This window comes from Panthera tigris, chromosome D3 (assembly GCF_018350195.1).
Source record: "Panthera tigris isolate Pti1 chromosome D3, P.tigris_Pti1_mat1.1, whole genome shotgun sequence".
In the NCBI taxonomy this organism is placed as follows: Eukaryota; Metazoa; Chordata; class Mammalia; order Carnivora; family Felidae; genus Panthera; species Panthera tigris.
The window spans coordinates 25,324,756-25,336,696 of record NC_056671.1 but is presented as its reverse complement, the minus strand read 5'-3'; the positions used below and the strand labels follow the sequence as shown (position 1 = coordinate 25,336,696).

The 11,941-nt window shown below is 55.9% G+C and overlaps 1 long non-coding RNA gene across 1 annotated transcript; it reads right to left on the bottom strand.

Annotated features, from left to right (window-relative positions):
* Nucleotides 1–905: 905 nt before the first annotated feature.
* Nucleotides 906–3,200, bottom strand: LOC122232677. Its single transcript, XR_006210065.1, has 2 exons — nucleotides 2,285–3,200; nucleotides 906–1,702 (listed from the first exon to the last, which is right to left on the bottom strand). It is a non-coding gene; the product is annotated as an uncharacterized LOC122232677 (long non-coding RNA).
* Between the last annotated feature and the right edge of the window lie 8,741 nt (nucleotides 3,201–11,941).

Below are 11,941 nucleotides of genomic sequence, written 5' to 3'. Positions count from 1 at the left end.
TGAGACACAGCCCCTCCTAGGGCTGTGTCCTCTGTCGTGGGCTCACCATTTCAAAGGTTCACAAGCCCCTTGAGGTCCGTCTAAGCCCTGAGCTAGAACCTTTTTTTTTCATCTGCTGATCCAACAATAGTTGGAGACCATTCTGGGCCAGGCATGGAGTGAGCTCCAGAAACACAAGGGGGACACGACAGGCATGTGTCCCTGCCCTGCCTGGTGGGGCCCACGGCTGATGGCCCCTCGGTCTGGGTGTGCCTCCACCAGCAACCCCAGCCTTCCCGTCACAGAGCATTAACGCACGCATGAAGCCTTTGGCAGCCAAAAGCAGGGGCTGACGGAAAGTCACAAAGGCCTGGGTCCCAGCCCAGTGCCGTCCCGTACGCACCGCGAGACATCCGGTCGACATAGGGTCAACGCGTACCGACTGAGCACCCACTGTGTCCAGACACGCATCTCAGTGCCGGGGACACATCTGTGAGAAAGAGAAGCCCTAAGACCCGGCCCTTGCCATCATAAAGCCTGCAGCGCAGAGAAGGAGACAGAGAGGGGTACCTGGGTGGCTCAGTCGGTTAAGCAGCCGACTTCTGCTCAGGTCATGATCTCATGGTCCGTGAGTTTGAGCCCCACGTCAGGCTCTGTGCTGACAGCTCAGAGCCTGGAGCCTGTTTCAGATTCTGTGTCTCCCTCTCTCTCTCTGACCCTCCCCCATTCATGCTCTGTCTCTCTCTGTCTCAAAAATAAATAAACATTAAAAAAATTTTTTTAAAAAAAAGGAGACAGAGAGGAAGAAACAGGGAGGGGAGGGGTGGGGAGAATAGTGAGGAGAGAAAAAGAAAATAATTGCTTCAAAAAGTTTTTAGGTTTCACGAAGGACCTAAACAAGGGAGTGAATTAGCGAATGTCATGAGTCAGGAAACCTACTTTTAATGGGGGAGGGGGGCGGGTCACAGGTGTCTCCAAGGAGATGACGTTTATACTGAGACCCAAGGGTAGGAAGAAGAGAACCATGAAAAAGCTTTGCAGGTGGTGGAGGGGGGTGCTGCATGAGCAAAGGCCCTGAGGCCGGGAAAAGCAATAATGACAGAGGAGAATGGCACAGATGAGGCTGGAGAGGTCGGAGGGGCCGAAAGCGGGCAGGGCTGTGGGCTCTTATGTATCAGTTAGCTGCTGCTGCGTGACAATCCAGGCCTAAACTCGGTGATGCAGAAGAACTCCCGTCTGTGATTACGGTTCACACGGCCTGGGGCCCGCTGGGGGCTGGAGGCGCTTTGCCCTACACAGGGCGTGGGAGCGGCTCTTCCCTACCTGTCCCTCATCCTCCTCGCGGGACCAGAGGGCTCGCGTGGACACGTCCTCCTCATGACGACGGCAAAGCACGAGGGAAAGCTGCCAGGCTTCTTGAGCCTTGGACGTGGGAAGTGCCACGCCGTGGCTTCATTCCAGTGACCCCAGCAAGTCGGCGGGGCCACTTGCAGGGGCCAGGGGTGGGGAGGGTGGCATCCCACCCACAGGGGAGGACAGAGCAAGAGAGGGAGAGGTGGTGGCTGGGGTGTGGATGCTGTCTGTCAGGTGCAGGAAGGCAGATGAATTCCAGAGCCCTTTAGGGACAAAATCAACAGGAAAGCAGCGGAAGGGTTGCACGGACGGACGGAGGAAGGAAAAGGCAGGAAGCAAGCGTGGCTTCTGGGTTTCTCCCGGAGTGACGCTACAGGGTAAGAGAAGAGTGAGGGAGGCAGGACAGACTAGGCATGGGGACACCCGCCAGCCGGCTCTGTCCCCCGGCCTCCTCGGTTAAGGGAGGCACCCCCCCCGCCAGGCCAGCCCGGGCCCCTCTTCGCCCCCACCCCAGCCAGAGCCCCGCTTCTCGCGCCCGAGCATGGTGAGACCAGACGGCCGTGCCGTGATATACGACCCCCATAGCTCAAAGCCGGGCTGCCACCGGAATGATGTGTTGTTACCATCCATCACCCGCCTGACGGGCACCCAGCGCCAGAATTCGGCAGCTGCCCTTCACCGGGACACTTAATTATAAAGGCCTGAAATTTTTCCCCACCGGCCTGGGAAATAAAGGCTTTGTTTACCAACGGGCAGTTGGGAGGTTCCCGGGGGAGAGCCGATAGATCAGGGCAGCCTGGCAGGAGCTGTGCGGGGCCCGCAGCCTGGTGTGGGGGTGGGGGGTGCAGAGGCTTCGGGGAGCTGTCACCCCGACCCCCACCGCCACCCTGAGCACTGGCCTCCAGTTCGTCGCGGGAGTATTGATCCCCGAAGCGCTAAGTCATTTTCTTACCTGTGCAGCATTGTATTTGCTGAAGAGGCCAACGTCATCGCTGCAGAGCTCTCAGTTTGAGGCTTTTGGGCCCCGCTTCTGGGTTAGCCAGGCCCTCCGAAAGCTCACTGGGGCTCGTGGATCGTGGGGGTGGTGAGCGGGCACGGCAGAACATCGAAGAAGCCGCTCAGCATGCTGCCCTTGAGGGATCTGGGTTCATCTAAGCTCCTTGGCTCTCAAAGTGTGGTCCCCGGACCGGCAGCATCAGCCTCCCCGCCCCCCTCCACGTTCTTGGGCCCCATCCCTGACCCAGCGAATCACCAGTTCACTGCCGGGTCCTAGTCTCGCCTCACTGCCCTTCAGACACTCAGGGCCACCGCAGGCTTAACCTCACGGTCACGATGTGTGGCTCCTTACCCCGATCTTGAGGTCAAGGGCGGGATCCCACAACCCACCGGCACCAGAATCCCGGTCTGTCCGGCTCCCTGACCTCTGGGTCCCCGCCAGGCAGAAGGAGGGTGTCCGGGTGCTGTCAGACCCCAGAGCAGCTGCCGCGGGAGGAGGTAAACCTGGATTTGACCTTTGCAGGTGACAGGTCCAAGCAGTGTCTTGGATCTAATCCAGATCTAATCCAGATCTAATCTCAGCATGTGGGGAGCTCATGGTCACAGTGGCTCAGGGAGGGCTTTGCAAGCCATCGAGCGTGGCGCAGCCTTAAAGGGGTGGTCCTCTCCTTGGGACTCAGTTTCCCCCATGCTACAACCAGAGGGGACTTACAGGGTCCCCTCCAGCCCTGAGAGTCAGTATCTATGAGTCCTTTTGCACAGTGACAACAACATCCATCGTCAAGGTGCCTGGCACACAGCAGGTGCCCATGAAGTACAGAAACCTTCGGAGAGTGATTGCCCCCAAGCCACATAGCGGGTCAGGATCAGAACCCAGGCTTCCCAGCCCCCAGCCCCCTTCTCCCCTCTCCTCCACCTGCTGCCTCCCGCCAGAAATGCCATTGTCACCTTGTCTTTGGGTACCCGGCCACCGGGGAACCTGCTCTTTCGCAGCGGCCAGTTTATTGAGCACAGAAAGGTCAGCTCCCTTGTGAGGGAAGCGGTTGCAAAACATCAACCTCTCACCAGCGGTAGGATCTTAATGATCCGTGCTGTGGATCTGCCCCTGCTCCCCATTCCCAGGCTCGGGAAACGCCCCGGGGCCTCCAGGAGCCCGTTGAGTGGGGACTGAGGGGTCCACATTTCTGCCCACCGCCCTCCGTAGCAGATTTTGTGATTCGTGTGGTACTGTCTGCTCCAAACCCAAATGGGGATGCCCAAGGTGGCTGCTGGAGAAAGACGTAGGAATGAGGGCCAGTGGCCACCACAGTGCATCGTGAGCATTCGGTCCACCTTTGCAGGGGGGGTGGTGAGAAGGACTGGTGAGAAAAGAAGGTGATCCTGGGGACTTGGTCCTTGGGATGGCCTTTTACCAGGTGGGACTCTTGCTATGGGCATCACAGAAAACCAAATTCAAATTGTCCTTAAGGGGGAAAAAAATGGAGAAGCAAGATATGAGGGAATGTGGTGGGGGGAGTGGAACGACGGAACGGTACTACATCCCAGTGATGGTAGAAACTACAGGACTCTCTGTGTTTGTCAATATGCATAGACCTGTACGCTGAAGAACGTGAACTTGACTGTAAGTAAGCTCTACTTCAATAAATCTTGCCCTTCTCTTGAAGAACACAAAGAAATTTATGAACTTCCGTATTGAAGTATCTAGGGATGGCTGCTTTCAGGCAAGGCTTGATCCAGCAACTCAAGGTCTCCAAGGTCCCAGTTCTTCTGCCTTCTGGGGTGCCTGCTTCTCTCTCACCTCTCTCTCTCTCCCTCAGCCACATCTAGTAGCTCCAAGGTACTGTGCGCCCCCTAGAAGACACCCAGAAGTTTCAGGGTCTCTTGACTTGGTAGCAATGTGGCCACCTCCAACCCAGCTATTACTTCCTTAGTCCTCAATCTCAAGTAGGAGAGAGAAGTGTCTCCTTCCTGGAAACCCAAGAAACACCTCCTCGGATCTCATTGGCTCTTGATGGGATCCCCGTAATCTACCCCTGAGCCAATCACTATGCCCTGGGGGTGGAAAAGGCTGACGGGTTAAAGCCTCTCAGGGGCCTCCCTGGAGTGGAGGGTGAGCTCTGCGCTACCCCCACGGGGCTGAGAATGGAACTAGGGAGGAACCCCCAAAGCAGCCCCGAGCAGACGTGGGAGGAGGGGAAAATCAAGTGCCCGTTACACCCCCACTTGGGAAACCACCCGCCTGTTACTCACGGAAGTGCCTCCCTTCCTACCAAGGTCTTCACATACGCCCCTTCTGCAGGGACCCTCCCCGGCCTCACTTTCCCCACACGTTTGGAGTTCGCTTAACCAACCTTCACTGCCAGCTCCTCGGAGAAGCCAGCACCCGGGCCCCACCAGCAGGGCTGCTCGCACAGCACTTCTTGCTGCTGACGTGGGCCCGCCCACACACACCCCCAGACCAGGTGTCCCCCTCACTTCGTTCCGGAGACCGTGGGGCCCGGCAGCCACTCCCAGGGAACGAGGTGGTTTGTGGCTGAGGACGAAGGAGGGTCTCCGGCCCACGGACATTTCGGACCTTGTGCCCCGCCCCTGCAAAGCAGCACACAGTGAAGAGCAGAGAAACTGAGTCACTGAGCCCCGAAAGGGCTCAAGGTGGGTGTGGAAATACGGGAGGCCTGGAGTCACGGCCCTCGGGCCTCCAGTCTGTAATCCAAAGCCCACCGGCTCTGCGTTTCTGAGCAAGTCACTTCACCCTTCTGAGCCCCGGCGTGCTTGCGAAATCAGAGTGATTTTGGCGGGTAGGTCCAAACCAGAATGGGGGCGGCCACCAACGTGGAATCCAACCCTAACCACTGAGGGCGGGTCAGCCATTGCATTTCAGCAACACAGTGTGGTAGCGACCCCATGCTTCTCTCTGCTGTGCCAGGAGAGAAAATGTTACCTAACTCTTCCACTGACTCAGTCTGGATTGCCCCAGAAGCGAGCCTGGAGAGGAGTGGTTTACTCGGCGTGTGCAGGAAGGCCAAATCAGGGAGCGGCGGGAGGAGTGGAGAAGGTGGTTACCGGGGTTCTCACTGGGGACCCCTGGGAGATCGGACACAACACACCGATGAAGGGAGGGAGCTGGGGTATTGATACACCCACTCCTGGCTGTTAGTGGTTGAGGGCTTCCAAAGAGGGCGGATTCCCAGCGCCCTCCTGCCTGCCCCTCCAGAGGGCAGAGCCAGCTCCGGGGGCCAGACAAACTCCCAGACAAAGCGCTCTCGGTGCTGGCCATCGGGCAGGGCTGGTTTGCGCAGCAACTCTTCGTGCCAAGAGATACCGGCGGGGCCCCAACGATGCATGCTACACCCTCTTCCCTTCTCCGGGCGGAGAAACGCTTTCTTTATCTTCTTCGAGACCCAGCGCAGAGAAGAACTTCCGCTGTGAAGCCTCCTCCAAATCCCCCCAAGGAGAATTGGAACGCGCCTTACTTCCTGCAATTTTATCTTATCTCTATCACGCACATGGCTTTCATTCATCTCCCGGACGTCTCTTCAGAGGTAGCTACGTGCTGGGGGGTGCGGTGCGGGTCTCTGATCGCGCGGTGCGCTCTCACTGCTCCGAGACCGTGAGGTCTCCGCCGGGGGCGGCCGGGCCAGGTCCATCTCTGTATCCCCAGGGCTTAGCGCACAGCAAACACTCGGTTAGTCTTGGACGATCGGAACTTCAAGGTGAAAAGCGAATCTGATGGTACATGAAAAGCGCCCGGCTTGGTACAAAACCTGCCAAAATAAAAGTTCTGGCGAAACCGTAGTGGACGTGTGGGGACAAGGCGCGTGAGTCCCTCTGGAACACCTCCCCACACCAACGGGCGCCCGCCTCGCCCGCCCCAGGCGCTGCGGTAAACGGAGCCTGCGTCCTCTCCCGAGACCCCTGCACGGGAGCTAGCTAAAATCAGACCCCCCCCGGCTGCTGCTACTGCTCAAAATTAGTAGGGCTTTGCACTCCAAGATGCCAACAGGTGCCGAACGACGGTTCACGGACCAAAATAAATCGGTGGCACGGCGGGACTAAAAACTAGATGAGCCCTCTCGGTTCAGACTGTTGTCAACTTTGGGCGAGCTGTTTTCAATAAAGGGCCGAGAAGAGGATGTCCAAGCCCCTCGGGTCTGAAGGGGAATCCAGAGGTCCTGAAAACCTCCTCGGTGCCAGGCCCGGTGCCGGCAGCCTGGTTTGAATTATGCAGCCGGACGCGCACGGTGGTGCTGGGAAAACAGACGGTTTACGGTCGTGCCACTTCGCAAATGACACACGCACCTTCTTCCGGGGACTTGTCCAAAGGCGCCCAGCCGGCAGGAGGCACAACGGGCTTTGGTCCTCTGCTCCTCACCGGCTGTTCCCGGTTGGATTCAGGGAGCTGAGACCACCCTCACCCATTTCCGGGAGGACCCTTACCCGCTAAGCTGAACTCCCGAAGTCGACTTTGTTCCGGTCATGTGACCTGCCCCGGGCCCTCTGATTGGGCGTAGCAAAGGGCATCGCCTACCCTACGGCGAGCTGCTCACTGGTTGGCCAGGGACTCACGGGTCCGGCCGGGAAAGGTGAAATAGACCACTCAGATGTCTTCCGGAGGAATGCGCGACGACACAGAGCACCACGGTCACCTTCTGACTTCAGCTGGTGTCAGGGAGCTGCGGGGCCTGTCCCATTGTATCCTCAACCCATCTTTAGGCACTGAACCCCCTTTTACGGGTGAAAGTAGCCGTGGGGCGGAGGGGTCACCAGGTGACCCCTGAGACAGATGAAGACGATGTCCAGGGGGCCCAGGGTCTTTCAGGCAGTGTGGGTGTGTGCGGTTGGGGGGGCCACACCAGAGGGAGGTGACGGTCGGGGGTCCAGAGCGGCACGACCCCCGCTGCGGCTGCGGAAGTCGCCCCACCCCTCTGGGATTTCTCGTGCTTTCCAACACCAGAGCCGAGTCGGCTCTACCAGGGCCCCACTGGAAATTGTTGTTGACAACAAGACAGAAAAAGCCCTCTTGGCCGCCTCAGTCCCCGGGGCCTGGTGGCTCTTCCCGGGGACAGCACAAGGACTCTCTGTGAGCTCTGGGAGACACAGGCGGAGCTTCGGCTGCAAGCTCTCAAAAGAGTAGATTTTAAGGCTGACTCAGTCGAACGCCATTGATCTCCCTCTGAAAGAGCCAAAACAGCAAGCAGATCCTATCTGGAGTTTCCAGTGGGGGCAGGCACCCCGTCTCAAATCCTGGATCTTCCACAGAATGACCCTGAGCAACCTCTTCACGTTCGAGCAACATGTTCGAGCATGTTCGAACCGCCTGGAACACGTTCCTCCATCGGTCACGTAGGAGAAATAAGGGTACCTTGTGTATAGGTTGTTCCAAAGAAACAAAAATACAAAATCGTCGCTCAGCGAATTGGCTGCTTCTTTGAGCATTTTGCGGGATGGTCTAAAATAAACCTTGGGCCAAGGGTCAAAAATCCTGGCTTCTATTTTTTCACCCAGCCACTGACACACTGTGTGCCTTTAGGCAAGTCCCCTGCCCTCTCTGGACCACAGTGGTCCGCAATTCCTTAGTAAAAGTGTAGCCCAGGGGCATCTGGGTGGCTCAGTCGGTTGACCGTCCGACTTTGGCTCAGGTCACAATCCCGCGGTCTGTGAGTTCGGGCCCAGCGTCGGGCTCTGCTGATGGCTCGGAGCCTGGAGCCTGCTTCAGATTCTGTGTCTCCCTCTCTCTCTCTGCCCCTCCCCCACTTGTGTGTGCGCGCGCTCTCTCTCTCTCTTTCAGAAATAAGTGAACTCCAAAAAAAAAAAAAAGCGTAGCCCATATTCATTTCATCCAGCCCTACTATGAACTGGATCCCGCACTCGTCGTGGGAGGTGCAGATGTGAACGAGGCAGAGAAGTGGGCTGTGGCACCTGGGAAGGCTTCCTGGAAGAAGAGGCATCTAGCTGACTTTCTCTCTTAGGAGGGAGCAAGAGTCTCAAAAGAAAGGGAGTCCACCTCCAGGGTTCTCGCGGGTCTGTTTGTCAAATGGCTCATCGAGTCCAAACACACAGGAGCGCTCACATCTGCACGGGCATGTGCCCACAGACAGACACACACCCACAAGAAGACAGGGCGCTACAGGCCCAGAGACGAGGTCTCCGGAAGAAGAGGCCTGATTTGAGAGAAAACGGGAAGCAACGCCAAACGGTCCAGCCTCCCTCAGCAGCCCCGTCGTTTCTCCACACTTGGTGAAGATGAGATGAGACAGTGGAGGGCGGGGAGGCGTGTAAAGTTCTGGCTATTTCCTGAGACGTCCTTCCCAGAGCCCCAGCGGCTTGGACCGAGTGGAGTTATCTCCTCCCTGGCTGGGAGGGGGCTAGTTGGGAGCCAAAAACACCAAGATATGGGGAAGAAGCATGAAGAACTATACAAACAAGCCAGGCGTGTGGCCTTAGGCCAACAGGAGTGGAGCCAGTAGCCCCGGCCCGGCCCGGCCTGGCCCGTATGCGGACTGGTCCCCCCCACTATTGGCCATAGAGGCGATGGGGGTCCCACTTTGGGATCTGAGCCCTGCTTCTCGAGTGAGCCTGGGGTGGGGGGGGTGGCTGGTGCGTGAATCTGAGAAGCAGGAGACTGATGTCTCTCTCTCTCTCCCTCCTTCCCTCCTCTCCCCCCTCCCTCCCTCCCTTCTTTTCCTCCCCGCATGCTCAGGTCCCCCCAACATACAGGACTATGAATCTGCCTTTATACCTATGTCTCAGCATCCGTCATTGCCTCCGTCTCTGTCTCACCTTCCCTGTCCCCGTGTGTGTGTCTCCAGCATCTGCCTCTGGGGGTTGGAATCTATTTCCCTCCCAAGCAACTAGGGGGAAGCCGGCAGGAGACCTGATAAACCCAACCCTACAAAAAAAAGGAAAAAAAATGCTGTGAAACACAAATTGAAATGAGACGCTGTGTTCTGTCCCTCACAGGGACAAAACTGAAAAGATCAATAATATCCTTCGTTAACGAGGGCGGGGGCCAAGAGACACTCTCAGAAACTATTCTTGGGAGTGAAAACCGGTATTGGTGGGGGGGGAGGGTTATTTTTTGGTGGGTCATCTGGAAATACCCACAACAATGTTAAATGCACATGCCTACAGAGCCAGCGATGCACCTCCAGAAATCAATGTGCACAGAGAGGGACACGGGTGTGTAAGGGCACAGTGGCCTTGTTTGCACACTGCTGTTTGTAATAGTGGAAAATTGGAAAGAACCTAGGAATTATTTATAGGACACTGGTCAGGGCCCCTGGGTGGCTCAGTCGGTTGAGCATCCAACTCTTGATCTCGGCTCAGGTCAGGATCCCAAGGTCGTGGGATCGAGCCCCACGTCAGGGAGCGTGCTTAGGATTGTCTCTCACCCCCACATCGCCTCTCCCCTGCTCACACGGGCGCGCTCTCTCTTTCTCTCTCAAATGAAAAGTTTAAATAAAAATAAAGAGGACTGGTCAGATAAGTCAAGGTGCAGCCATACTATGGAATGTTATGAAGATCTGAAAAAGAGTGAGTGAGATCTACATGTCAGGGCATGGATGGATGTCCATGAAATTAAGAAAGCCCCATGGGGCACCTGGGTGGCTCAGTCGGCTGGGTGTCCAGCTTCAGCTCAAGTCATGATCTCACAGCTCGCGGGTTCAAGCCCCGCCATCGGGCTATTCTGACAGCTCAGAGCCTGGAGCCTGCTTCGGATTCTGTGTATGTCTCTCTCTCTCTCTCTCTCTCTCTCTCTCTCTCTCTCCCCTCCTCCACTCATGCTGTGTCTCTCTCCGTCTCAAAAATAAAGAAACATTAAAAAAAATTATAAAAAATGAAAGCCCCGTGACGTATGAGGCGGGACAGCTCCCACCGTGCGGCAGGAACCTCCGTGACCTCACGCAGAAAAGGTTTATCCCTCACTTACACAGCCGCTGATGTGAGTTCGGTCACCCTCCAGGAGAGCTGTCCTCCATGCGGTGACTCAGCAACCCCAGTCCGTGTCTACCCTGGGGCTCTACTACGTCACAGGGGCCCCCTGCGCCCCACGGCCATAGAAGAATGGGCACAAAGAACTCACCGCTGCTCGGCATGCGTCACTCTCTCTCTGGAAGGCACACGCTCTGCCTGATGGCGAGCAAACTCAGGGGAGTATGTAAATTTCAGTATGTAAATTGCACAGGAGACAACTCCGCCAAGGAGGAAGATCCCGTGCAAAGTGCGACCCCATTCACGTGACAGAGTCCAACCATGTTGGGGAGTCCAGACAGACACCTCAGAAAAGATCAGGGAGGACATACCAAGGCGTTAACATGAACTGATCTCTTAGGAGGGGACTCGCATTAGGATGAATGGGTTGGGGCCTGATGGTCCCAGTTTCCCTCCACATTCATTCGTGTTGATGGAATTTTTGCGAGCAGGTACGTTCGTTAAAAAAGAGAATAGGGTGAGGCGCAGGGAGAAACTGCCTCTTTTCTGCAGGGCAACCGCCTCGGTTTACTGATCATCGATCAACCACCTCATCGATTATTTTCTTCTCTTTTCCCGATGACACAAGAGAGATGCTCTCTGCCCTGTGTAAGGACAACTGGATCACCTGGTAGACATAGCCGGGGGCAGGGTGGGGGGGAGGGGTGGCCCAGTCTGGGTAGGTTCCTGGAATTTCCACTTTTCCCAGACTCGGGAAACCAGAATACCACCCTGCAAGAGACCCTTCCACAAAAGCAAAAAAAAAAAAAAAAAAAAAAAAAAAAAAAAAGTCTAGGGATAAATTAGATTTGGGAAAGATTGCCAGCCATGTCCACCCTTCTTACAGTCTCCTGAAGTCAACCAGTGCGCTGAAGGCACTGACAAGTCCCGCAGGAAAGAAATTTACTAAATGTTGTTACATCCAATGTTTCTCAGTTTGACTGGAGCACCTTTGTTCTGTTTTTCATGGCACACAGTTAAAGGGCCCCTGCCCTTGACTCAGAGGATCACAGAGTGACAACATTCCTTGCAGGTTTTGTAACCATCCCCTTTTTTGGTCGAGGGGTTTTCTCCGTGCTAGGCACTGAGCTAAAAATGTATACATATCTTTTCAGCTTGTTCTCACAAGGCAAATGCAAAGTTGTCTCCACTCCATATATGAAAAAAAAAAAGAGTCTCAGAGAAGCTGTCACTTGCAGCAATGAATATTTTTACCTGCCTAGCATCCTTTCCCCTCTGTTCCAGTCAACAGTATCACTGTTCTCCCTTTGGAAGGGCCTGCCCTCTTCTCCTCCAGGTGCAGTGGCTGGGTCCCTAGTGGCTTAGATTGGTCCCTGCTCCCATCCTGTCAGCCAGTGACGGGCTCTAGAAGGTGCATGGAATCCAACCAGAGCCAATGCAACAAGACACGTTCGCAGGAGATCTGTCTGTTCTCGGGAGTTGAAAAAGGTGAAGAAATTACATCTTGGAGCCACAGACTCATCTTGCCATCATGGCGTGCACCAGTGAGATGATACGAATGACACCAAAATGTCAGAAGGCTAGAGAGGTGGAGCATTGGAGCCCTGGTCCAATTGGTCATCTGGATCAATCCATTCCTGAAGGCAGTTCCAAATACTGCAGCCAATATAATCTTACTCTT